At 43.5% G+C, this 25,488-nt stretch overlaps 1 protein-coding gene across 1 annotated transcript in view; it reads right to left on the bottom strand.

The window, feature by feature from the left end:
* TANC2 (tetratricopeptide repeat, ankyrin repeat and coiled-coil containing 2) overlaps window positions 1-24,800 on the bottom strand; it is a 210,615-nt gene extending 185,815 nt beyond the window's left edge. The window contains exon 1 of the mRNA XM_034070068.1: window positions 24,740-24,800. The gene's annotated coding sequence lies outside the window, so the exon portion shown is untranslated. The remainder of the gene's footprint in view (window positions 1-24,739) is intronic.
* Between the last annotated feature and the right edge of the window lie 688 nt (window positions 24,801-25,488).

Below are 25,488 nucleotides of genomic sequence, written 5' to 3'. Positions count from 1 at the left end.
TCCTACTGCAAAGAAAAAGCTCTGCAATGGTCTCATGAATAGGGATTTCCATCTTTAACTGAGGTTATTTTTCTCGGTTTGGCTGTCAGTTGCACCAGCTGGTATTCATCTGATAAACTGAGGGAGCTTGGATGCTATTCTAAAACCAAAATCGAATCACAGTTTAAATTCTTTGCACATATATCCATGTTGGAAACAAAATACATACTGTTGAGAAGTCCTGGTTCCCATTCTAACTCAGAGAAATTCATCTGTAAGCACAATGTACGTTTCAGTGATGCCTCACACATAACAAATCAACAAGCAGGGAAACAGCAATAGCCTTGAAATTCCAGTAATGTAAATGTGACCGACCTGATTGTATTAGGGCCTAAGCTGAAAAACAAGGCTCGTGTTTCCATCCTGCTCAAGAGTTTGTCTTCTCAACTACTTAATCTCTAATTAAAAGTGGGATTTGAATCATATGTTACCAGCCATAACTGCTGTCCCACAGAGGTCATATACGAGTGAACATATATGTTGATAAATCAAGAACTCCACAACTCCAAGCATACAACATAACACTTCAGTCCATAATTAGACAGGTCTTGGCCGATTTTCAGCATTATTAAGCAAGCATCCACTCCACCATATTCTAAGTTGGCATCAGTTTCTTCATGAGCATCACTCTAAATAACTATGGGAAAGCATCCAGACATCAATGGAATTATAAAGAAAAGAAGCAGAAAGTTATCTGTGCTTTAAACTGGGGGTTTTCTGCTCACCCCATGTGCCTTAGAACAAACCAACCACCACCAGCCCCAGAACTATCATATCACCCTGTGTGTTAAATACAGGTGACATTTACATCCTAGCAACTCGGACTCCTGGGTTTATATGAAAATTTGATTTCCTGCTTAACAAACAAATCATTCCAATGGAGTATCCCTTTTTTTTTAGCATCTTAATAAAGTTGATCAGAATTTACAAGCTTACCCACTAGCACAGGGATGTGGGGGGCAGGAGCTGTTGTTGTGCTGTTCTAATGCCCAGTGCTACAAAGCCCTCACCTTTCTCATGCCTCCAGACACTGATTACCATAACACGTTTAATAGCACTCTGTACAACCTGTTTGTTCACCCTCTGCTCTATCTACACATTGGTCATTATTTATTAACCAGTTGGTTTGCGTCCTGCACTCATCCACATGCCAATGTGAGCGTAAAATGATGGGTTAAGCATGCACCATGAACTATATTTTCCTTCCAGAGTAATTTAAGATTAGGAAACTTATTGCACTTATCTGACATTTTAACAGATGCTACCAAATAAGTAGAAGAGGAGACTTAATGGCCCATAGATATCCTGACACTGAAGAGACATCCAATGCGGCAGTCATTTTGAACATTCCAAGCCTATTCCAATCCTTCCAACACTGCTGAAAGCTGGGCCAGGGATTGCAACACTGCTCAACCATAGGCAGCCTAACAAACCTAAAGATCAAATGACTAAAATGCAAGAGTGTTATTTACAGCACAGCTTCACTCCGAGGATCACATTTACACTCCTGTGCCCACTTCCCCCCATCATTACTAATGCTGCTTCAGCCACGATGGGCAAAAGCAGCCCAAGAGGCAGTGAGGACCAGATGGCTCCTTCTGGAGATGGGTGCTGGATGGACTTGAGAAGGTTCCTCCCTCTTTCTGCTCTCTTTTGGGTTTAATTCCTCCTCTAGCAGGGGAACATCTTCCGTTGCTCCTAACCTAAGGAGGCACCTTGAATAGCTGCTACTGTGCTGCTTTATCTCACAAAACTCCTGGATGTCAAAGATATAAGATAACCACTCCAAAACCTCCTTACCCACTTTCTACTGAACAAACCAATTGCAAAGGCAGATGGTCAAACCTTTTCTCTGCTCCTTCAGAAGGAGGAAACCAGAACTCAAGCACTGGGAAGAAGATTTGGGTTTCTTGTTTTCCTTTTCCATCCCCCCTGCAGATGTGGCTGTACTGGTGCTGGGTGACCTCCTTAGAACTCTGCCATTCAGCACATAAAGCTACCAGAGATGAACAAGACAATGCTTTCACCCTAATGCATAAATATGATCACACTGACAAATTGTCTGTGACCTCCTGTGTGGTGAGCAAGTGACATGAAGCACAGCAGTCAGGAAACAGGGGGGAATCTAAGCAATCAAAGCCATTAAATGAGGCATTTGGGTTGGGTTGTTTTTAACACTATTACAAGTAGCTTGAATATTTTGAGTTCATTTAGGTTTCAATTATCAGCAGACAGAATTATCTATAGTTGAATGAAGAAAAAGTAATATCCCAATGACAGTTTTCTTAGGGAAAAGTATGTGTCCCTATAAAAAGACAATCCTCAAACACACTGTATAGTCACATTTGTTTTCCACACCTCCCCTATCTGGTACAGTCAATAACACTAAGGTTTAACACAAACAACTTGGGCTTTGGGTTGAAACAAAAGAGAACAGACTGAAAGAAAGCAGAAACATGAAATACAAAGGATTTTTTCATGTGGGAAGCCACACATGCATTTAAAAGAACAGCCTTTTGGGGGTTATTAACTTAATCTGCTAACATTACAGACGGTATCTCAGAACCTGAGTGGAAAACAGCAATGAAAAAAGGATTCAAGTGATAATTTGTTTCACTTGGCTTTCATTTTTTGGTAGCTGGCTATCTATATTCCATGCAGGAAAAGTGTGACTTCCCAGAAGCACTTATTCTGCTTTAAGTCACCTTCCAACAAGGGAACACATATATATGAATAAGTACTTGAAGGAAAGGGTGTATTTATAAGCCTTTTATCTTTTATGAAGTATAAAAGAGATATTTAAAATAGGCCTGACTACTTAAGACAATGTGTTTGAACTACGAGCAGTTATAAATGAAACCATTGTACAAACACACTTGAAATTACAGCATAGAGCAGGCTTCAAAGGCATTCAGTGTTCTACATCTGAGCTGTGCTTCAGACTCTTCTTGTAAGCCAACAGCCCTGAGGTTTCCGATTTCATCCTGCAATGGGCAGTGAATATGTAGATATGAAGACTTAAAGTAAAGAACTGCACTTCCTCAGCCTTTATGCAAGTGAGGGCTGAAAACCCAGAGAGATATCTGTAACTGGAGAAAGCAGCTAACCTGAAACCAAACTGTTACGGCCCATAAAGAAGTCAAGCTTATCCTGCAGAGCCATGCTGAGAGCTTGTTCAGCCTGGAGAAGGCTCCTTAAGGGGAGACCTTAGAGCAGCTCCAGTGCCTAAAGGGGCTGCAGGAAACCTGGAGAGGGGCTTGGAACAAGGGCCTATAGGGACAGGACAAGGGTTGGAACTGGATAAGCTTTAAGGTGTCTTCTTGTGCCAGCGCCTCAGCACCCTCACAGGGAAGAGTTTCTGCCCAAGAGCTCATCTCAGTCTCCCCTCTGGCAGGTTAAAGTCACTTCCCTTGTCCTGTCCCTACAGGCCCCTGTTCAAAGCCCCTCTTCCAGGTTTCTTATAGGCCCCCTTAAGGTACTGAAAGAGTGCATTAAGGTCTCTCTGGAGCCTTCTCTTCTTTTCTTTTGTCTTAGCCTTAAAAAGCAGCATATTCTCACCCTCACTGCAGCACAACAAAGCCAAAGTCTCTGGTTCACCTTTGTTAAAAACTGGAACGTCCATTAAGAAACAATGGTCCAAAATTTCCTCAGGCATGTTTTGGAAGAAAACATTTCTGACATCCAAATGCATTACAGAAAACACAGTAATCCCTCCTGTTGTATTACCATCAGAAAGCCTTTTTTCTGTAACGAGTCTGAAAAAGGACAAGTAGTTTAACATTCACAGTGTTGGAGCTAGACTGGATTATCTTAAATCAAAACTGGGTATGGGTATCCCATTTTCCAAACTTCACTGCTTTTATAAAGAAACAATGCAAACAATACTGCAGAAACCACTTCAGAACAGCCTTACCCCATGTCCATAAAGGGCATTATTTCCTCAACTACCACAGAAAGCACAAGCTTTGTTGTGTAAATACACAGAAGGAAAGTGAAGGAGGAAGAACTCTGCTCTTGGCTTTGGGAGACTTGTTCTTACAGCAACATTCATAATCCCTGTTATGGGATATGTTCACTTCACACCTTAAAGATCACAAGACCCATTGAACAAATCCCTCATTAACCCATGAGGGAAGCAACTCTGGCTCAGAAACACCTCTCAGGAATGAAGCCAAGTCAAGAAGATGGACAGATACACTAAAGCATTGGAGGTAACTGGAAAGATCTTATTTTCAGCCCCAATTCAAATGGCACATTGCAAATGAGGATTTAAGAGTGTCTGCATCAGTGTTCTGAGAGATACACATGGGATTTGCCTACATTTCACTTGAAAGTTGAGTTTTCTCTTCCGCAAATGACTGTTTTCATAAACCAACTCTTTCCCTTGCTGGATAGTTCATGTCTACTCACTCACTCTTCTCCATTTACACATCCTTGTTGCTCTGCTCTAAGTCTAAAACAGCTTGTGAAAACAAGCAGACCAAACTTCCCATTCTTCAAGACGTGGCTATGCCACAAGTCTCCACATGGCTCTGTGATGCTTTGCTTTAGCCGCTGTTTCTCTTTCCCATTAATCCCTAACACTTCATGTAGAGATTTGGGTTTTGGCTTTGTTTTAATTTTAAAGCTGCCAAGCACCAAACTGGTGTTTTCATGGCCCTACCAATCCTAATCCCAACATTCTCTGAGTGGTAACAGTTTAGAATTGTAATTTGCTGTAACCTGTATTTGAGTTTCCTGCACCCATAACCCTTACATTTATCTATATGGCATTTCATTTGCTGTTATTAAACAGTAATTAAAGACTTAAGGCCCTTCTGCAACCCTTCAGTCACCCCTCACTGCCTATGGATCAGTGGGGACACCGATCACCTGTGGTCTACTCTGTGTTTGAGTCAACTGATCCTCAGTACAGGGCCTAGTGCCAAATTCTACAGGTGCCATCCCTCTACCCTGACAGCTGAGCATTTATTTCTATCCTCATTTTCACCTTAGCCCATTATTCCCTATGACAGGACACTCTCATGCTCAGCTTTCCAAAATATCTTTGGTGAAAAACTTTAGGGAACTCCATCAACTGGATCCTCTCCTCCATAAGTAGTTCATCCAGCAGGAATTGCTCCTACAAACCCCACTCTTTCTGTATTTATCCAGCTGTCATCTAAGTAACATGAAGGGTGATTTGAGATAGGACAAACGTGAAGGCAGCACAGTGTGACCTCCAATGTTCTAAAACCACAAGCCAGATGCGCAGTTTGTGTTTGCTGGGATAACCTTCCACTTGCCCAGAAGAAACTGATAAATCCAAAAAGATCTTTAAGGCTTTTGGCACTTGCCTAAAAAACCTGTTAAGCCCCCAGCATCCTATGAACAGACTCCTCCACTCTAATGGCTGCTCACAACAATGGCACATGCAGAAACAAACAACTCCCTATTTCCAGTGCTGTCTGAGTCAAGTTAAAGCAATGGAAGTGTTAGGACTTAAGCTTACCAGAGCTGGTATTTCAGTACCTGTTATGATTACAGTAACATAGGTCTTGATTTAAAGACTAAAGAAACAAATTAATCCAGCAGTTTAAACCTTAGCTCTATCAGGAAACACTCAGACATCCACAGAGAGCTGCTTCACTTATCCTCATCAACAACATTATTCTACCCTTGTAAATGCACTATATTCTCTCCTTCAGACCTAAAACAAGCAAGCCACTCCTTGCTTACACAATGTGAAGCCTTGGTGGTGCCTCCTATGCCTCATACACTGAGGTGGGAGCAACACAAAGCCTTGAAGGGACAAGGTACTGCCAGTGCCACACAGGAATCAGATTCTCTCCCATCACCGATGGCTGTGAGCAGGTTTATGTCTTTCAAAGGAAAATCAATTCAAATGTCACTTTTCCACACCAAGTTTCCCTTAAAAAACAAACACGGAATTTTTCTGAAGCAAGCAAGCGTGTCATTGAAAGTCCCACAAAATAACTGAAAAGGCATAAAAGTTAATTCTATGGAAAATTCCTTGCTTTCATTTCTGTGTAAGATCAAATCGTTTTAGAGGAACCAAACCACTGAGCCCCTGCAACACACCTCCATAACAACCCACACATATCCCAAAAACTCCATTAAGGTGAAACCACTAAAATAATGGCATCAACCACAAGAAAACTGCCAATTAAGAACTCATTTCTCTCCTCCATAAAGTGCAAGCAGTTAAGACTAGAACACATAAAGCTTGCAGCAAGCAAACCCTTCTTTCTCCTCAGCGGCTTGCTCTGCAGAGCTGAGAGCACCCTCCTTTTCTGGGTATAGGGAGTCCACTTCCTCAGCTGTACTCACAGCCCCTGTAGGAGACATTCACACAGCAACCAGGAACTGAAAAACGGGGAAACAGACAAAATTAGGTCAATACAGAACCTAAACTGACCCTTTTGGTTTCAGGCTGAGGTCACAACCCTGTTGAAAGGTTCCTCACTCAGGAGTGACTCTGTGTAATCATTACTTTTGCTGCACTAACACAGGCACAAACAGTCAAGTTTCACTGCAGCCTCTGTGCTCAGCTTTCATGAAAACCACAGATCAGTTCACAGCTCCAACCCCTGCCACAGGCAGGGACCCCTTCCACTGGAGCAGCTGCTCCAAGCCCCTGTGTCCAACCTGGCCTTGAGCACTGCCAGGGATGGGGCAGCCACAGCTTCTCTGGGCACCCTGTGCCAGCGCCTCAGCACCCTCACAGGGAACAGCTTCTGCCTAAGAGCTCATCTCAGTCTCCCCTCTCTTGGGCAGGTTCAAGCCATTCCCCTTGGCCTGTCCCTACAGGCCCTTGTCCCAAGTCCCTCTCCAGCTTTCCTGCAGCCCCTTTAGGCACTGGAGCTGCTCTCAGGTCTCCCCTTCAGGAGCCTTCTCTTGTCCAGGCTGCCCCAGCCCAGCTCTCTCAGCCTGGCTCCAGAGCAGAGCTGCTCCAGCCCTCGCAGCATCCCCATGGCCTCCTCTGGCCTTGTTCCAGCAGCTCCACACCCCTCTTGTGCTGCTGCCCCAGAGCTGGATCAGGACTGCAGAGGCCATGTCCCCAGAGCACATCAGAGGGGGAGAATCCCTTCCCTCGATGCTCTGAGGGTGCAGCCCAGCATACAGTTGGCTTAATCCTCACTGCAGGCAGTAAGCAGTTCCCTTTGCCTGTATCAGGACCACTCAAGCTATTAAATAGGGTAAATGCTTTCAACAAGTTTTAAATCTCTGAAGTCTCTCTAAGCCTTTCTTTGGGAAGTCCATAGCAAGGACGATGCTATTTCTAATAGAACAAGTGCAGAATCACAGCCCCACCAAAATAAACGTGGTACAAGATACATAGTGATGTCAAACGCCACCATTCTAATTTATGCTGTAGAAGTCAGCCCTTTTAAATGCCAGTGAAATACCATGAAGAATGCTATTTCAGATGTAAAATTGTGCTGGTTTCTGTAACTTCCAATTCTGATCACATCTTCCCTTTCTCAGGCTGAAGATTAATAGAGACACAGGAATGAGGCACTTCCCGAGATCTGTGCAATGGGAAATCGGTCAGTGTCCCTGAAACGTGACTTGGTTAAAGCAGGAGAGCACAGCAGCACTCTGTCCACTTCCATGACCTTCCTCCAAAACAGTCCCTGCAGCATTACCTACATAATAAAGCAACATTTCAAATGGCTTTAAAAGGTTCCAATGGAATGCACTGTGAGCTTTAAACACAATTGTCTTTCACGTTGATTAAATCTTCCTTCAGATTCGACCAGCTTGTTTCAGAAATGTTACTGCTACAGAATATAACAAGCTCCTCACACTCTGTTTTTAAAGGTGCAATGAAACATTGCTCCTTTCCCTTTATATAGAATGTGAACTGTTATCTGGCATAACTATCTGCTTAAAACCACTTCCATCCATTTACAGCTGCATTTTGTCATCACGTTAGTACATGAATCCTACCCAAATCCTAAAGCACACGTTTTTAATGCTCAATATCATCTTTAAAAGAGTAATACAAGAAGTTTGATGTTCCAGACGTGGTAAGATAAGGTTGTAACCAGCCCAGCTCTGTGGACACGACGACACAGAAGTTTCAGCAGCAGCACAGCACAGTCTGTGAGCAAGGCACAGGGATGGAGACAACAAAACGTTGGCAGAGAGGGTGTCTATTATCTCTCTGGCTAAAGACAAAGGAGTTATTCTTTCACACAACAGCTCCGACTATAGCACCAAAACCAACAGAAAAGAACAACTTTCTGCTCATGCCAAGTTTGTGTAGATGGGTTTCACAAGCTACTGCCAGAAACTGCCCCCAGAAGGACATGGTCCCTCTGGAGTGCTGAATAGTGTAGCAAGGTGCAAAAATTCACACAGATTCTGTGCTAGGTTTAGGTCACTTACAGTCTAGAATTCAATCCATAGCCTGAAATCCATCTAGAAAGTGATGACTATGGCACAATTACTATTATATGACTCTGGCATCAATTCTCTGTCAGCAGGTTCAGAAACAAAACTCATCACAGGTTGTTTCTGCTGCAAACTCCACGTGCTTTAAGCACTCAGCCGATACTTAGCAGTGAAGTTGAACACTTTGCTTAATTTATGTAAGCAAAATTAAACTAACTATAGCAAAGTAATTAAAACAGAGGAAGATAAGGAATGAATTTCAGTCCTATCAGCAATACCCCTTCCTTTTCATTCTTAGTTCTATTCGTTTGCATAGAAATATTCATGTTAGGCTACATGTTATTAGTTTGCCCTAAAACAGCTGCAGAAAACTCAGGCAGCAATTAGAAGATTAATGTCTAACGCTGAAGAGTAATTTATTATGTTCCATGCTGCCATCCAAGAAGTGCTGTTCAGTCCCCTCTGAACGTTCCCCTGATAGCTTCTTTCAGTATACGGTGAAATGATGGCTATAAATCCATGCATATATGTACAAGGTGAGGCGATCCATTTGTTAGAAAAAGGGAAATGGTGTAAAATTCTGTAGTAAAGTTTGCAATCAACCTACTCCTGGACTCCCAAAGATCTTAACACAGATGCGCATGAACATCACAGGCAATTCAGAACAACCTGAACAGAAATAGTCATGAGGATTTCCCAACTTCTGAATACTAAGCTAATAATTACATATGTGGAAATCCACTAAAAATCCCCTGTAAAGATGCTGCTTAGAGCAAAATGCGACCTAGAGAATCTTTACTATCAGGATGTCTAGAGAAATGATGCCACTAGGCATTCCAGTTCAACCTCAGGTTTACCTACCTCACAGATAAAAGAAATGCATCAGTAGTATCAGGTGATACGTGAATCAAATACACAGATATATTCCTTACAACTCTTGGAAATACTCAGTCCTAGCAGTGCACTAACATACCTACTCCTCTTCCCTGCTATCCCACAAACAAAATGCTGAGATAAAGGTTTATTCAAAATCACAGAATAGTTAGGGTTGGAAAGGAGCTTAAGATCATCCAGTTCCAATCCCCTGCCATGGGCAGGGATACCACACACTGAACCATGGCACCCAAGGCTCTGTCCAGTCTGGCCTTGAACACTGCCAAGGATGGAGCATTCACACCTTCCTTGGGCAGCCCATTCCAGTGCCTCAGCACCCTCACAGTAAAGAACTTCTTCCTTAGATCTAACCTGAACTCACATTTCTTTGAATATTAAAGTAATTATTTTTACCCCTAGATGCCATGAAAGGGAAATACAGATGTATTCAAGGAGAAAAAGGAGATGCACACTCCCCCACCTCTGGACAAGCTGTCACCGTAAGCTCAATTATCTCTCTATTCAAAAGGATGGTGACTGTCATTTGTGGCAGCACAGGTATAAATGAGTCAAAATCCTGTTTGACTTTTAAACCACTTAATCAAGTCAGTCTTCAACTTCTGATAAGGTTTGTTATCTCTAACCTCTTCATTATGAGATTGGTAGCCTTTTTCAAACAGCCTTGTCAAAATCCATTATTGCCAAGTTTACCCTCTTCCCACCAGCCCATCTGCATACTTATTTACATGCAATTACCTATTCAGGAAGCACATATACAAATTCAGAAACATCTTGTTGCTGTTGTTTCTCAGTTTCATCTTCACTAATTTACTTCTCCTCCAATCATTTATTTTCACATCTTCCTTCAGCCTCAGAATTCACAAGACAATTTCTGAGACACAAACAAGGTGGAGATTGCCATCCTAGGAAAAGATCTGCTGTCAGGATACGAAAAGACACAGAGCAGAGGTCAGAGTTCCCAGAAAAAGATCCCTTTGGGAAAGGGATATTACCCAAACACCTTTTGGGGAGCCCATGGTGGTTGCAGCTAACGGAATAATGGACAACCAGCACAGATCAGCTCAGGCCAAAGCTGTTCTGCAACGTCATATTGCACATAGCAGACATGTAGCTTCGAGGCTTGTAAGTGCTGGATGCCAGCAGAAGCTGGTGCCTCTCTGCAACAATGGCTTCCCATGCACTTCCTGCTTGTCTCAAGACCAGGTAGAAACATTTTTTCATGGCTGGTTTTGTCTGGGTTTTAATGATTTAAAAGCTTACAGCAACCTTTCCACATCAACGGAAGAGAGAAGTAGGGAGAAGTGTTTGTGTGGGGGATCATTTTCTTAAATCATTCCCATTACTAATGAGAAGTATCCTAAAATTCCCCAAAGCCTGGGAAGGTGGGGACTTCATTGCATACAAAAGATTCCATTTCAGAAGATACCACCATATGTGAACAGAAAAGCCATCGGTTTGGGAACCAGATCCTACCCAAGCCTTTGCTGAAAGTCAGCACACAGCTCACACTACACTTGAGAGACAAGAGATCAGTTTCTGGCCCTGCTTCTCAAACTGAACAATGCTGCAAAGATAAAACAACAGCAGGATGAGAAGGGGGAGGAGGAGGAAGAGGAAGAGCACAAATAAAGGACGGAAAACCAACCTGATGTTCCTATAATGAGTAATATGCAAAAGCTCACCCTCTGATATCTATACCAGAGGTAAACACAAGCCCAATAGCAAAACAAACAGAACACACTTTAAAACCTCCCCAGTTCCCTCTCTGGCTTTGTCACAGCACTGCCAGAGTACTGCAGTTTTACCTGCAGTATTTCTAGACCTTACATAGCAAACCCCTGTTGTAAGCCACAGACAAATAAAAGCAACTTCCTCAAGGAAAACCCTGAACTCACAGAGGTATAAACTAATACAATACAGAACCTGGAGACTTATCTAAAAAGCACCCAATCAAGGCAGGCACATCAAACATGAAAACAGTGATTTGTATTCTAAGTGGTTTCTTATTTGGAGAAAGACCATAAAATGCAGTTTTACAAAGCATTTATACTTCCAATAATCATTTCCTATTTGTATTGGTTACAAAAGAAATATCAGATCAACTCCCATCAGCAGATGATGCAACAGCTCTGACTCCAAGAAATAACATGAAGGGATGTAAACTCAGTCTTTTGCTAGAGAGCACTGACACACAGAGCTCTTTCTAGCAGTATTTTAATGATGTGCTACAGAGCATCTTAAAAAGATACCAAAAAAATCCTCCTCCAGAACGATTACATAGTTCCTTTGAATGATTTGAAATCATTCCAGACCAAGTCTGAACACAGGCACTCCAGAAAACGTGGACCTCATGTTATTTGTCTTAATGTACACATGCACATACTACATCAAACTAAAAGCTCTTTCACCCCAAGCACTATAAAGAAATGCCCAAAATTACTTTACACATAACATTCTGTATATGTTACTACCAGCTTTGTTTTTAAACTCTTGGAGCATGGTCTAGCCACTAAACTGTTTATCCCATAGAGTAAAGTGCTGGAGCCAGACTCTGTTTACCCTGACACAAAGTTACAACAGGCTCCAGAATTCATTCTCTCTTTGTTCACAAAATATGGGATATTCTTTTGGATTACTTTGATCAATGCCTAATATTGGAAAATTAGAGCTTCAGCTGCTCCAGTGGAAGGTGTTCCTGCCCATGGCAGAGGGTTGGAGCTGGAGGAGCTTTAAGGTCCCTTCAACCCAAACCAGCCTGGGATTGTATGAAACCCCAGCTCAGTTGTTTTATGCTGGTATCAATTTATGCTGGTATCAATATTATGCTGGTATTTATTATTATACAATAAAGGTTTTCAGAAAATCTACACCATTTGGAAGTTTAGTCCAGGTCTGGAACATCCCACCAACAAAACCAGCCTTGAAAGTCAGGAAGCACATACGGTGCTGCAGACTTGGTTTTGTCAGCCACAGTTTCAAGATGATGTGAGGTGGGTTTTTTGTCTTACAGAGAGCTCAGCAGCTACTATATACAACCTATATGAAACCAAACTGATCTTTATCTCAAGAGAAATGCCTAGGAGAATTCTTTATTAAAAACCATTACTTTATGTAATGCACCAACAAAGTTCTAAATAGGGCAACCTACAAGAAACAACACTTGATCCAAAGTAACTGCAAAAATCAGATATTCTTTCTAATGGCAATAAATGACAAAGTGCATCCATTGTCAAAAGGAAACGTATATACATGTATTTTTTCCATGGTTTTTTACCCACTGCAACTAAAAGCCATTATTTCTGCTCCTAATGCACTGACACAGAGCATCAACATGGAACCTGTCGTAACCAAAGTGACCTCCAGCTTATTTTCAATCCCATGCTGCAGTTCACACCAAACCCGGCCATGCAGCATCATTTGTTACACAGAACATTGATATTTATTCCAAGTTTCCTGTAAAACTTATCTTGAAATCAGTCAGCCAACAACTTGTCAGGCTTTCTGCCTTTTATTTTTAATCCTGCCTATCCACAAAGAGCCTGAAATGAGAATATGGAAGAGTGGGACTGCTGCCAGCAGACTTCCTGCGCTCCAAGCTCGGAGCATATGTTTAAGCTCTTAATACAATACAGAAAGACAAGTTCTTGAATGTAAGCAGTCAGGACTAGCTTCTCGCACAAGTTCAGCACAAGTGTCTAGACTATGAGCAAACTGCCACCAGATATAAATCTGGGGATTTATAGTACAGACGCTTGACAAGTATAGATTTAACTGCCCGAATTCCAGCACTGCCGGTTTTGGTAAGCGCTCGATGCATCAGCTGCAAGAACACAGGTGGCAGCATGTGACGTGTGAGAAGGGTAAATCCCTCACATATGCCAGAGTCAGCCCAGTGCGTCCATAGCTAAATGGGTAGCAGTTAACACAAGATTACTCTGCATACACTACTGCTCTTTAACTGAAGCACTAACCTGCCAGAGGGGAGACTGAGCTGAGCTCTTAGGCAGAAGCTCTTCCCTGTGAGGGTGCTGAGGCGCTGGCACAGGGTGCCCAGAGAAGCTGTGGCTGCCCCATCCCTGGCAGTGCTCAAGGCCAGGTTGGACACAGGGGCTTGGAGCAGCTGCTCCAGTGGAAGGGGTCCCTGCCCGTGGCAGGGGTTGGAGCTGAGGAGCTTTAAGGTCCCTTCCAAACCAAACCAGTCTGAGATTCTACAATTCAGTGCAAACAAACCCAAACCACTCATGTAAAACACAGCACTGGAAAGACAGACTCATCACTTCAAAGATTCTTACTGTTTCCTGCTAATGATAAACAGCTAAATAATCTTTTGTCATATGATATAACCATTCTTTAAAGATGGTTTTATCCAAAGTTAGAGAGATTTTTCATTTCCCTCCAGTATGAGGATGCATGATCTGCATCTATGATCTTCAGTGCTCATGCCAGAGTTAAAAACCTGGACTACACACAAAGCATCACACACGCAGAGTGGCAAACACAGTCTGCAGCGGTGCCTCGGCTACTTTCCTGCCTGCAAACCTGTTTGTCTGTGAGGACAAATGCAACCCAAGAGTTTGAAGTTAACAGCTTCCATGTGTAACTGTCACAGGTACCACACTTTCAGGTTAACGTATTTCTTAAGAGAAGACACTAGTAATATTAGAAAACAATTTAAATAACCCTCCTCAGCACCAGCACCTGCCTCTGCTTCATTAGAGCCCCTATTTATTTCTTTGTCTTTGTAATTGCTCCTCCTCTCCTAATCTCCACCATAATCATAGAATCCCAGACAGGTTTGGGATGGAAGGGACCTTAAAGCTCATCCAGTCCCAACCCCTGCCACGGGCAAGGACACCTTCCACTAGAGCAGCTTGCTCCAAGCCCTGTCCAAACTGGCCTTGAACGCTGACAGGGATGGAGCATTCACAACTTCCTTGGGCAACTCCAGTATTGCCACAAACTCCCATGCTGATCTCCATTCCTGAAGAGCAAAACTACAGTAACCCAACATGGAAAACACAGTGCAAGAACTATGAATGCATTCAGTTGACTTAGACTGGATTTGTTAGATAGTCATGAACCTTTACAAGAAGCAGAAGTAGTCCAAAAGTCCATAGATAAGAGTCTGATGCAAAGCTGATCTACTTTATGAGGACCCTGAAGTTACAGCTATACCGGGCATGAGAAAACAAGATACTGGCAAAGGCCCATAGCAGACAGTGTGTATGATGACAGAAGAGTGACTGAATCTCCTACTCACATAAGAACAACAAAAATCCTCTTTGAAAACGTGTCTGTGTCCATGGATGAGCTCTGTCCACACTGATACAAGGTATTTTCAGGGTCCAGCAAGTCTGCAGTAAGAAGACAGCTCTGAAAAGTCAGGTTCACAATTCCCTCTGGATATCCTTTGCTCTGGGTGCATGCGTGCATTGAGGTACTTTAATTTTCATTGTGGATGTCATGCACAGCTTTGCTCTGTTCCTATTTCCCTGTATTTATACTACTGATCATTCTTTTTACTCAGAATAAACTCCTGAGAAATTAATTTCTTCATATTTTAAGTTTACAACTTCTCAAGATCCTTCTGAATCCAATTCATTCTTCCTACCCTGCAACCTCTCGAGAGCTGCTGTCACCCACAGGTTTTACTAGTACACTCCCAACTCCATCATGCAGGTTACCAAGCAACTTGCCAAACAGCCTGGCACCCACTTTACAGCAGTTCTGATCACACCACATTTAACTTTCCAGCCAGAAGCATCTTAGGGCCTCACATCAGAAGTGCTTCCAAAAGCAATATAGGGAAATTTTCACCTAGTTGTAATGTTTTCTGGTTGTTTTGCAGCAGGTAGCAGCAACTGGTTGAAGACTACTCAGTCATCTTGACTAGTTTTGAACAAATGAGACAAGCCAAAGGACTGAGATCTTTCAATTTCAATTCCCATTCAGCCAAGTTGAAATCAAATCAATAGACCACTCCATTATTCACTCTTTTAAAGTAGTTCCTCAGTTTCAACCTGGCATGTACTGTGTTGAGGCTTACATAATACCACAAAAAGCCAACTTTTCCTAGCTCCTAGAAGGTGGTCTAGCAGGCATCACAGCCCATATTGCCCTGACTTCCTCCCCTCACACTTATGTACACATGCCAGCACCCAAAACCTCAGCACAGACCCCCAGCACTGAAAATACTTCTCAAGTTGGCAAAAATAAATACTTGCATCTCTTTCTCTTTGGAAACGTACACTGATTTAGAACTACACCATTTGGCCTGTGATCACAACTTGTAACTGGCAAGAACTCCCACTGTTATTACTTTTTGGGATCACTACTACCCACATGGTGCCAGATGGTGTATTGCACCTCTGCTGAGGAGGTGTAGGAGCACTGCCTGCTGTCAGCATGGCCTTCTCTTTACTCAAATGGAGACATAGATAATATTACCACTCTGAAGGGAAAGCAGGTGGGCATATGTAGCTCCATTACAGCTGAGGCCTTCAAAGAACAATATTCCTTTCTTTAATGAAGTCTGCTACATTAAATTCCCACTCCTGAAGAGAAAAAAGAGCAAGGGATGTCTTAACACATGCCCAAGCATTAACCAAAGGTTGGTGCCAATGGAAAGCTGCTCTTGAAGACTCCAAGCAAACACTAATGTTGTAACTATGAAGCTGAGTATCTCATACTAATAACTGTGTGAACAGCACAAAATTGAGTTGGGGTTCTCAAATCTTATATTTAAACAGGAAAGAATTAGGAGAAAAAAAAACATTAAATTGGTAAATGGGAGATTTCTCCCTTCAGAAATAAGTATCTTTTAAACCAAGATTATTTAGACATGCAAAAGCTGCTAGAACTGATAGTAACATTAGGCCCTAACATGATTGCAGAAAGTAACAGATTACTCCTGCATCTAACAAAAGATCCACATTCTGTTGCTATCTTGTATCAAGATTACAGCTGTGATAAACAGAATAACTGCCCAAACCACATCATTTTGCAAATACCCTTAAAAATAAAGTCACATGAAGAACAAGGGGGCCTGCAAGCATGAGGCAAGCCAGCAAAATCCACAAACACTTATGGCGCTCATACAAATCACCATATCCACTTACATCTGCACTCATCCACAGGCTCAGGTTAACAGCTCTCCTGTATTTCAACACACTTCCTTTTGGCTCTATTCTCTTACCATCACGCATTTCTAAAACCTATCCTCACGCCACTTACTTTTGTTTTCCCTCTCTCAGACTCCTTCCATAGTTCATTCTCTGAAGGACGAAGTTGTTTACCTGTTTGCCCACTAAGTCCTCCTTCCTTGAGGACTTTCTCTGCAGCACTTCTAAGAACCACCCTGCCTAAGCCTATCCCAATTATCCACTCAGTGACTGATCTCTTATGGTCAGACACACACTAACTGCCACGAAGAGACTCGTGGCATGGAACTAAAACCCTGCACAGTGTTAAGGGAGCCTTCAGGAAGAGGAGTGGACACAGAGGGCTTAGGCCTGAAAGGACATAACTATTTCAACCACCTTCAAGGTACAAGCACCATGCTGCCATGCCCCTACAGACTCTCTGTGTTCCACTGATCCACACAATGTGTACTTTCCCATTGACATCTCTCAGCATTAAAACACATACCTCATTTCTACAAACACACTGTGTACCTTTATCTTTCAGTTACTAGGCATCTTCAAACCATTATGCGTAACATTAACAGCACTTTGTTATCAAAAACAAGTTTCTCAATGAGAATAATCCTACAGGACAAAATGGGATGCAAGGCAAAAGGGAAAATCACCTGTTATTAGAGAGGTAAACAAAAGGAACAGGACAGGAAACACATGCACACTTTTCTGTTCTCTGCACTTTGGTCGCATATTGTTTCTTTACTTTCTAGTAATACTTCTTCATTAAGAATACTAACTTTATGGGTTCATGACCCATGAAGAGAATCATAGAACCAACCAGGTTGGAAAAGACCTCTAAGATCATCAAGTCCAACTGTTCCCCAGCACTTCCAAGGCCACCACTAACCCATGGCACTGAGGGCCTCGTCTAAACGGTTTCTGAACACTTCCAGGGATGCCAATTCCAGCACTGCCCTGGTTGTTACTAAAATTTCCTTCTCTTTGAGAAGGGAAAGCTACTCCAAAGGCATCTCATATCCTCTTTTCAGCTTCTAAGCACTTGTATTGGACAAGTAGCTTCCAAAAACTGCTTCTAGATTCAAAATCTACAGTAAACACCCAGTAGCAGTACAGAAATCATTCCAAAAGCACAGAGATCTCTCTCATTTAGTTGCTTTGTAGTCATATTATGAAGGGAAACGCAAAAGACAAAGTCTGACAAGTTCTTTACCATCAAGGATCAATCCTTCATTCTGCATCCTGATTATTTTTGCAACTACAGATCAGGAATTCCCAGACTGTGCTGTCCCATATGTATCACCATAATGTGACCACAGAACTCTGCCTGTGTAAGTAAATCTCTCTCTTCAACCTTTTTCTTTCTTTCTTTCTTTCTTTCTTCAACCAACTATTTCATTGGAAATAGTAATACTTCACCAAGCCAGACAGAAGCAGCCCACTGAAAAGGCAAAGCCTGACATAAATACAGCTTGCCAACATTTAAGCCAATGGTTAAAACACTTGCCACAGGATCTAGCTCAATGAGTTTAATACTCTTCAACTCAAGGGTGGAAAATACACCTGCAAGGAACTTCAGAGACCATCACAGTGCCCGGGAGTAAGCAGAAGAGACCATCCATGTCTCCAGGTTAAGGACACTTTCAACGTGTTATCAGTTAATGCTTTATAGCCATGGGAATCAATACACAACTGCTTTCTGGAACCACAAATATATAAATATTCACAGTCCCATTCTGAAGAGAACTCATTTTACACTGTCTTTCATTTTGATGTGTTTCATATGCACTGATGGTTTCTTTCTCACATGCATTCATCAAGGTCCTCATCCTTTCCTAAGAAGGAAACCCAAGTTCTTCAGCCAGCCAGCTGAAAAGAACACATAAAAAATGGGGGAATCATTCACACACATCCACAAGCCTCACTCCTTAAGGCAGCCAAAAATATAAATCACAGCAATGATGTTTCCTAGTGAAAACAAAAAGCATTTTACTTAATAATCTGAATATAGACAAACAGCAGCAATCTGACATGGCATTGTTCTACCTGCCCTAGCAATCATACAGGCATGAAGGGGAAAATGAAACAAGCACCCAAAATATGCAAGAGTAACTAAGTAAACAGGAAGATCCCCTATCATAAAATACAAATTAACCATCTCTCACCCTAATTACTAGCAAATTCACAGTGTGACTTGTATTGTAAATAAGATTCCACATATCCAAAATATTTCATTAATGAGATCAGTACAAATCTCAAACTTGAGATCCCTGCAATTCAACCATAATTAGTAATTAAAGCTGATGTAAGTAAAATGAGACTATAGAATATTCACCAGCAAAGCAAAGGACTCGGCATAAAGCCACAGATTTACTCTATTCGCTGTTACTTGGGAATTTTACCTCAACTGCTATGTCAAGCTATTCCATATCTCTTAATATCCCTTGCAGATTAGGGCAGAAGATGCAGTTCAACTATTCAGCTGAATTTCATGAGTGATGTATTTCTATAAGCTCCAGGTTTTAAGTAAGACACAACAGAAATGGCATCTCTAAAAACCAAATCCTCTATTTCAAGGGCTAACCCAGAAGATATGGAAAACAGGATATACAGACAAATAACTCATCACGACAACCACATCTCTGCCACTGTACATGCAACCTACTCTAAAAGAAATGATCACAAGCTTCCAGATGGAAGAACCTGAGGAAAAAGGAAGGAGGCTCATCTCCATCTTCCCAAGCACTGGAAAGGACTGGATAATGGAAGATACACATTTGCTATTTGCATATACTTACAGCTCAACCCACGAACAAACACAGCTTTGAGCTTCCTCTGCTTTGATCGGCATAAGGAGGTCAGGAACGCTAATCAGATGATTTCTCAAGAAGCTGTGTGAAACGGGCCAACATGAATGGAACTGCTTGTGGTGCAAGAAAGAACAATTCATACATCCCAGGATGGTCGCTTGGGACATACACCACTCACTATTCTCTCTCATGAAATACAAGCGAACAACTAATGAGCAACAAGTTGCTCCGAGACTTCAAAATTACAAGTATGAAAGATCTCTAAGAACAAATCCTCAGCCAAAGAGAAAAATCCACAGCAACTCCAGCCTTCAGAGCACAGAGCTATTCGTCTGCTCTGGAAGATACTCCTCCAGTCACCAATATGTTCTTTTCATAAAGGACAAATAACAAATACTGGTCATAGCTGAAATGTCAACATGCCCGATTCATCACTCTTCATCAGTTATGCCAGTAGAAGAGAGAACATCACTCTCACAGATTACTTCCCTCCCCATTAGCTCATACAACATCATTCCTCATCAGCACAAGGGCCCCAGCTCAAGAAGGCAGCAGCATGTGGAGACTTGCCTGCATCAGAATAGTAACATGAACTCACCAGGATTCTTCATGTTCCTCAAGTATCTACATGTGCCTTTGCCAAATTGGCTCTTAAGGATTACTACTTCAGGTTACCTGTTTGGTAAAGCGAAATAATTCTCAGCTTTACAAAGCAACGGGGTTGGTGGGAAGAAAAGGGGGAAAAGAAAAAAGCCACTTTTCACATTTTAAATTCCAAACCAGCAGCATTTTTAGCAAATAAGCCTTTCCCTCAGAGCAAGAAAAAGCTTTACCAGGAAAATTATAAACATGACTGAGGAAGCAAAACTTAGACCAAAGGCTTGCTTTATGCAGAATACCTACAAACCCAGCTATTACTATAGTATTTTTTAGACACCATGAATAAGTGATGCTTCCTTTGAAACCAAACAATCATGCAACGTGACACAAAACCAACAACAGTGCTACCCCTTTTCTTATATCATTACTAATTCATGTTCTCTTCAAGAGTATTTTTCAAGATGGAGTTTCTCACACCACAATATAAACCCACTTGTCTTTCCAAACTGTGTCAAACAGGTAATAAAGGCTGCCCAGGAAGAAACCAACTCTACCCTTTATGCCAAGATTTCTCTTCCTGAAGATCTGAAACACCACAGTTCATTACCCGAGCACCAAACCATACAGCATTTGAATTCCAATTCCACTAAAGTAACTCCTGCTCTCCCATCTGAACCCCACAGCCAATTCCACCCTAGGACAACAAGCTAAATTCCTGCCTAATGTGCCCAACATCTTCCTCAGGAAACTAGATCTTTTCATCACAGGCCACTCCAGTAGAACCTCAACAAACCCCATCAGACAGGGCAGTTTCATGAGGGGAATTTTCAAGACTAAGCTCTAAACTCCCAGTTTCTCCCTTCTTAATACAGATACACAACACAAGCCACTACCTTCTGTAATTAATGTAGAGTTTGTATTTGAAGTAATTACTTTTTAAATGAACGCAGAACTAGCAACTGCATTTTAGCCCCATAAAATAATGGGACTGGAATAATTCTTAGTAACACAACCAGAATTTGTTCTGTAAAGCTCATAAAACCCAGCTGGCAATTAACCAGAGATGGATGATCTGCTCCACTTCACTGCTGCAAATATTTGCAGATGCAGTGAGCTTTAAACACCAATTTCTCTCCAGTGAATGCAACAGGCATTCAACAGGCACCTCTCTACCTTCAAGTTAAAATGAATACAAAATCATAGAATCAATCTGGTTGAAAAAGACCTTTAAGATTATCAAGTCCAAACGTTCCCCAGCACTGCCAAGGCCACCACTAAACCATGTCACTGAGGGCCTCATCTATGTGGTTTGGGAACACTTCAGCAACGGTGACTCCAGCACTGCCCTGGGCAGCCTGTTCCAATGCATGAGTGCCCTCTGGGGAAGGAATTGTTCCTAATATCCAACCTAAATCTCCCCTGGTGCAGCTTGAGGCCATTAACTCATGTTATTCCAAGAGGAAGACTTCAAATTCCAAGCATCGGAAACAACCTGCGAGCTCAGGTCTGTTTCACTGACAACCATAGTAATCTCCCATGGACTTTGCCAGGAACATCATTGGGTCCTGTACCATCACACAGCTTTTGCATGTTCAACAGATGCTGAAAAGTGTTCCTGGAGGTTGGTATATATTTACTATACTGGAAGCAAACTGCAAGACAACCTAAAATTACCAACCACAAGGATTAAACTAGCAGCACAAGACCGTGAGGACTCTTTGTGTAGCACTAAAACAGAACATCCACTCAGTGTACATCGAAAGGTATCATCTTAAGGCTTCATGCAAGTACTCCATGCATGAGTTCACAACTGACATCAGCCAAAGATCTCCAGGCTCCCATGACAGACAGATCCTGCCACTCTATTCGATTCCTGCATCCTCCTCCTATCACCCTCATGCTCAACAGGTCAAGTTCCTTTTATTGATCCAGCTAGAAACTCTGCAAAATAAACAGCTTTCACTCAGCCAACAATGCTCCATATTTCACTTGCTACGAGAGAGGGCTCCAACACCATGAGGGTAGGAGGGGAGGGACAGGACATCACTGACTTCGCACCAATTCTTTACAGCAGCTTAACCTCTTCAAGAAACTACCCTCAGAGCCATTTGCTTGTTTGGATGTCAGCAGCAACCATCTTGCCATATCAATCTGCTCTGAAGAAAATTCGCACTCAAAAACTAAGGAAAAAGGATCAAAGGATCACAGCTTTATTCATCACAAAGACATGAAAATGGGATTTTTTTAATTTCATTTTTATAGCAAAAGATTTTGATTTAATATTTCACAACACAGAATTACAGGTGCTTCAGCCTCTCAGGTCATCGCCAGTCTCACCACCTCTAGAAAAGATAATCTCAGATTAAACATAAGGGAGAACATAATCTTTTCTTCATGAGAAGAACCACACAAAAATTTAGAAGGCTGCAAGTTATTTTGTTCTTTTTATGTACCAAGGGGTTGGTTTTGACTTTTCTAGCTGCCTTTTTACTGTTTTCCTTTTGCTACCTAATAAAGGTAAGCTATACCATTACTAGTTTTAACAAGCATCCTGAAATGTATACAGAATCTTACATTTTCTTTGATGGAACTTAAATGTGTCATAGGCAAGCCAAAGAAGGCCTTGCAGATAGGAAAAAATTCTATATATATATTCTGGAAATACATATATAAGCCAAAACTTGCAGAACTCAGTGTACTCACTCTGTACACCGAGTTCTGTATTATGTAGATCTGCAGATCTACATAATACTAAATGTGATGCACATTTGGGCCTTATACAGTTTGCATTTCTGGCCATTAATATTAATAAATGTGACTGTACAAGCAGGAAGTGGGGCATGTTTGCCTGCAGAGTTGCATTAAAAACTTAACCTCTTATAAATACATTGCACATAACAGGTATGCTCATGGATTTCTCCACATCAACATACGCATCACTTGCATTCTAAAGGTTTAACTGAAAGTAAATCTAGCGTATGTAACCTGAAATGTGAAGAGGTTAATTGTCAGGTTCCTCAGGAGATAGATTTTTGTGCAGAATTTGTATTTCAATTCAAAAAACACAATCGCACACAGGATTGTGGGAAAACCAATGGGAAAGACAGCAATTGCTACAACGCAATCAATACTGATAAGGAGTTTATTTTATAAAGTGATATTAGTCACCCAGTTACACTGAACATGGAACCAGCAATTCACATCCTAATTACAAGTCTAAATCTCCACACACTTCAATATTCCATGACCACAGTGTAGATCCAAACAGGATCCTAACACTCCACTCGGGTGGAACTACCAGTGGTAAACTTGGAGTACACACAGTCCTTTGCATTTATGATGTGCTTAGCAAGAGTTACTACAAAAAAAGAACAACTCCAAGGAGTTTATTTTTTAGAAGCCCCAGAGCCATCATGGCCACAGACCTCAAAGGGTTTATTAAGACCCCTCTTTCTAAGCACTATTACCTTTTTTCCCCCCACAACAGATTGTCCACAAAGCCAAAAAATCAGATTTTGGTCATGGTGAATTGCAATATACTGTATTTCCCTAATTCAACTGCACATTCATCACCCATTTGTAGCTGAGCATATCCTTCATGCAAATACCCATGGCCTAGGGTGTCTCCCACCACTCCAGCAAGAAAGCCTCACGTGACTGTCACCAGCAAATTCCCTTCAGCATGCTCACACCAAAAGGCACTTATCTCACCAGCTGCTTTTCCTTTTTCCTTCCTAACTCCCACCTTAGGAATGGATGTTTTCAGCTGCAGGCTCGTTACTGAAGTTTTGAGGATTAAATAAGAAAACCAGACAACACCCAACCTTCAGCATCTGAAGACAACATCCAAGCGCCAACCTGAGCCATGCTGCAAGCAGGGTTTCATGGCTGTGGTGTTCTCCTCTGTGGCATTATTTTTCTTGCTGTTCTCTCAATTCAACATTAACTTGCCTCATTCAGTACACTGTAGCTATGCTATACTCCCCATTAGCACCAACTATTTAAGCTCTCCAGATATTTTATACGCTGTTTTCCTATTATTTTGCTATAGTACCTGCACAAAAGCCTAAAACCCACATGGATGCATCACTCCCTAGAGCAGCTTACTGCCCAGCATCTGCCCCTGAACTTCCCAACGCAAACAGGGATGAGAACCCCTCTTTTCCCTGCAAAACACACAACTGAGCGGCTGTCTGCCTCATCATCTCTCATTTCTCTTTTACATTTTAGCCCCCAACAACCAACCCACGCCTGTAACAGAACGATACCGTGTGTCATTAGACTCCACACTCCTTACTCACCCTTTGGGAGGAACGAGAGGGAGAACGTTTAACCCCTGTTTGCCTGCAGCGCGGGGTGGGTCCGGCCTCACGTGTGCGCTACCTGCAGCACAGCCCTGTAAATACGGGGCCATTCTGCCAGGAAAACGCCTCCTTTCCAGCCCCTCGCAGCCCCTAAAGGGCCGGAATCCTGCAGCACGAACCGCTCACCGCTTACCTTGGGCGGCCCGCTTAAAAATAAGGGGGTTCTAACGGGAAAGATGCCATTTGGGGACCTCTACCTGCACCCCCCGCGGTAATGAACGCAGAACGAGCCCACCGAGCACCCGACGCACCCCCGGCCCCCGCCCGTGTGCAGCACCGCGATGTGGGGGGGGGGGGAAGCAGGGGCGTGGCGGCGGATGGGGGGGGGGGGGGGGTGGGTATCGCGATTCCCTTCCCGACATGTCGCCGGGCGTCGCCACCTCCTGACCCCATCCCTCCCCCCCCACCATCTGTGGCCGCAGGGGGGTGGCGGGGACGCGCAGCCAGCACGCGGGGACGCGCGGCCTCCGGTCCTTACCTGTCGCGACAGGGCCCCCGCGCCCCTCACAGCCGCAGCGAGCGGGGCGCTTGCCTCTCACCACATCGCCGAAGGAAGAGGGGCGGGGAACGGCGGCGGAGCGGGGGGGGAGCGGCCGGTCTCACCCCTCCACAGCGGCACCGGCCGCGCTGCTCCCCCTCTCACCGCCCAACCACCTCAGCACCTCCGTTCCTCCGTGCCCGCCCGGCGCGGCCTGCCCCGGGGCCCCGGTGCCTCAGCCCCCCGCTCGCCTCCGGAGCGCGCCGCCGCCGCCGCCGCCTCACGGAGGGAGGAGAGCGGGAGGGGCGGGAGCGAGGAGGAGGAGGGGAAGCGGCCGGGCGGGAGCGCGCACGGCCCCGGGGCTCGCTCCTTCCCTCCCTCCCTTAGGGGCGGAGCTAATTGGTTATTCATGAGGGGAGGTGGGCGTGGTTATGTAAATCAGGCGCCCCTCTGCGGCGGTGGGGAGGGGGATGGCATGGACCCGGTGCTGCTCGCCCCCCCCCCCGTACCTGTCCGGCCGCAGCCGCACCGGGACCGCCGCCTCCGTGACCCCCCGTGGGGAACGAACGGGAGCAGCCTCACCGGGGGGGGGGTCCCGGGGAGGGAGAAGGCGGGGTCCGGTTGGGAGGGGGCTGTGGCTGCGGTGAGGGGCGGACGTGGCGGCGGCGCGGGCCGTGCGCTGAGGGAGCCGCCCCTGAGGGGGAGCGGTGAGGCCGGTGCTTCGGGAAGGGGCTATGAGGAGAGGGAGG

The sequence above is a fragment of the Melopsittacus undulatus genome, chromosome 17, assembly GCF_012275295.1.
Source record: "Melopsittacus undulatus isolate bMelUnd1 chromosome 17, bMelUnd1.mat.Z, whole genome shotgun sequence".
NCBI lineage: Eukaryota > Metazoa > Chordata > Aves > Psittaciformes > Psittaculidae > Melopsittacus > Melopsittacus undulatus.
This window is presented reverse-complemented; position numbering and strand designations above follow the sequence as displayed.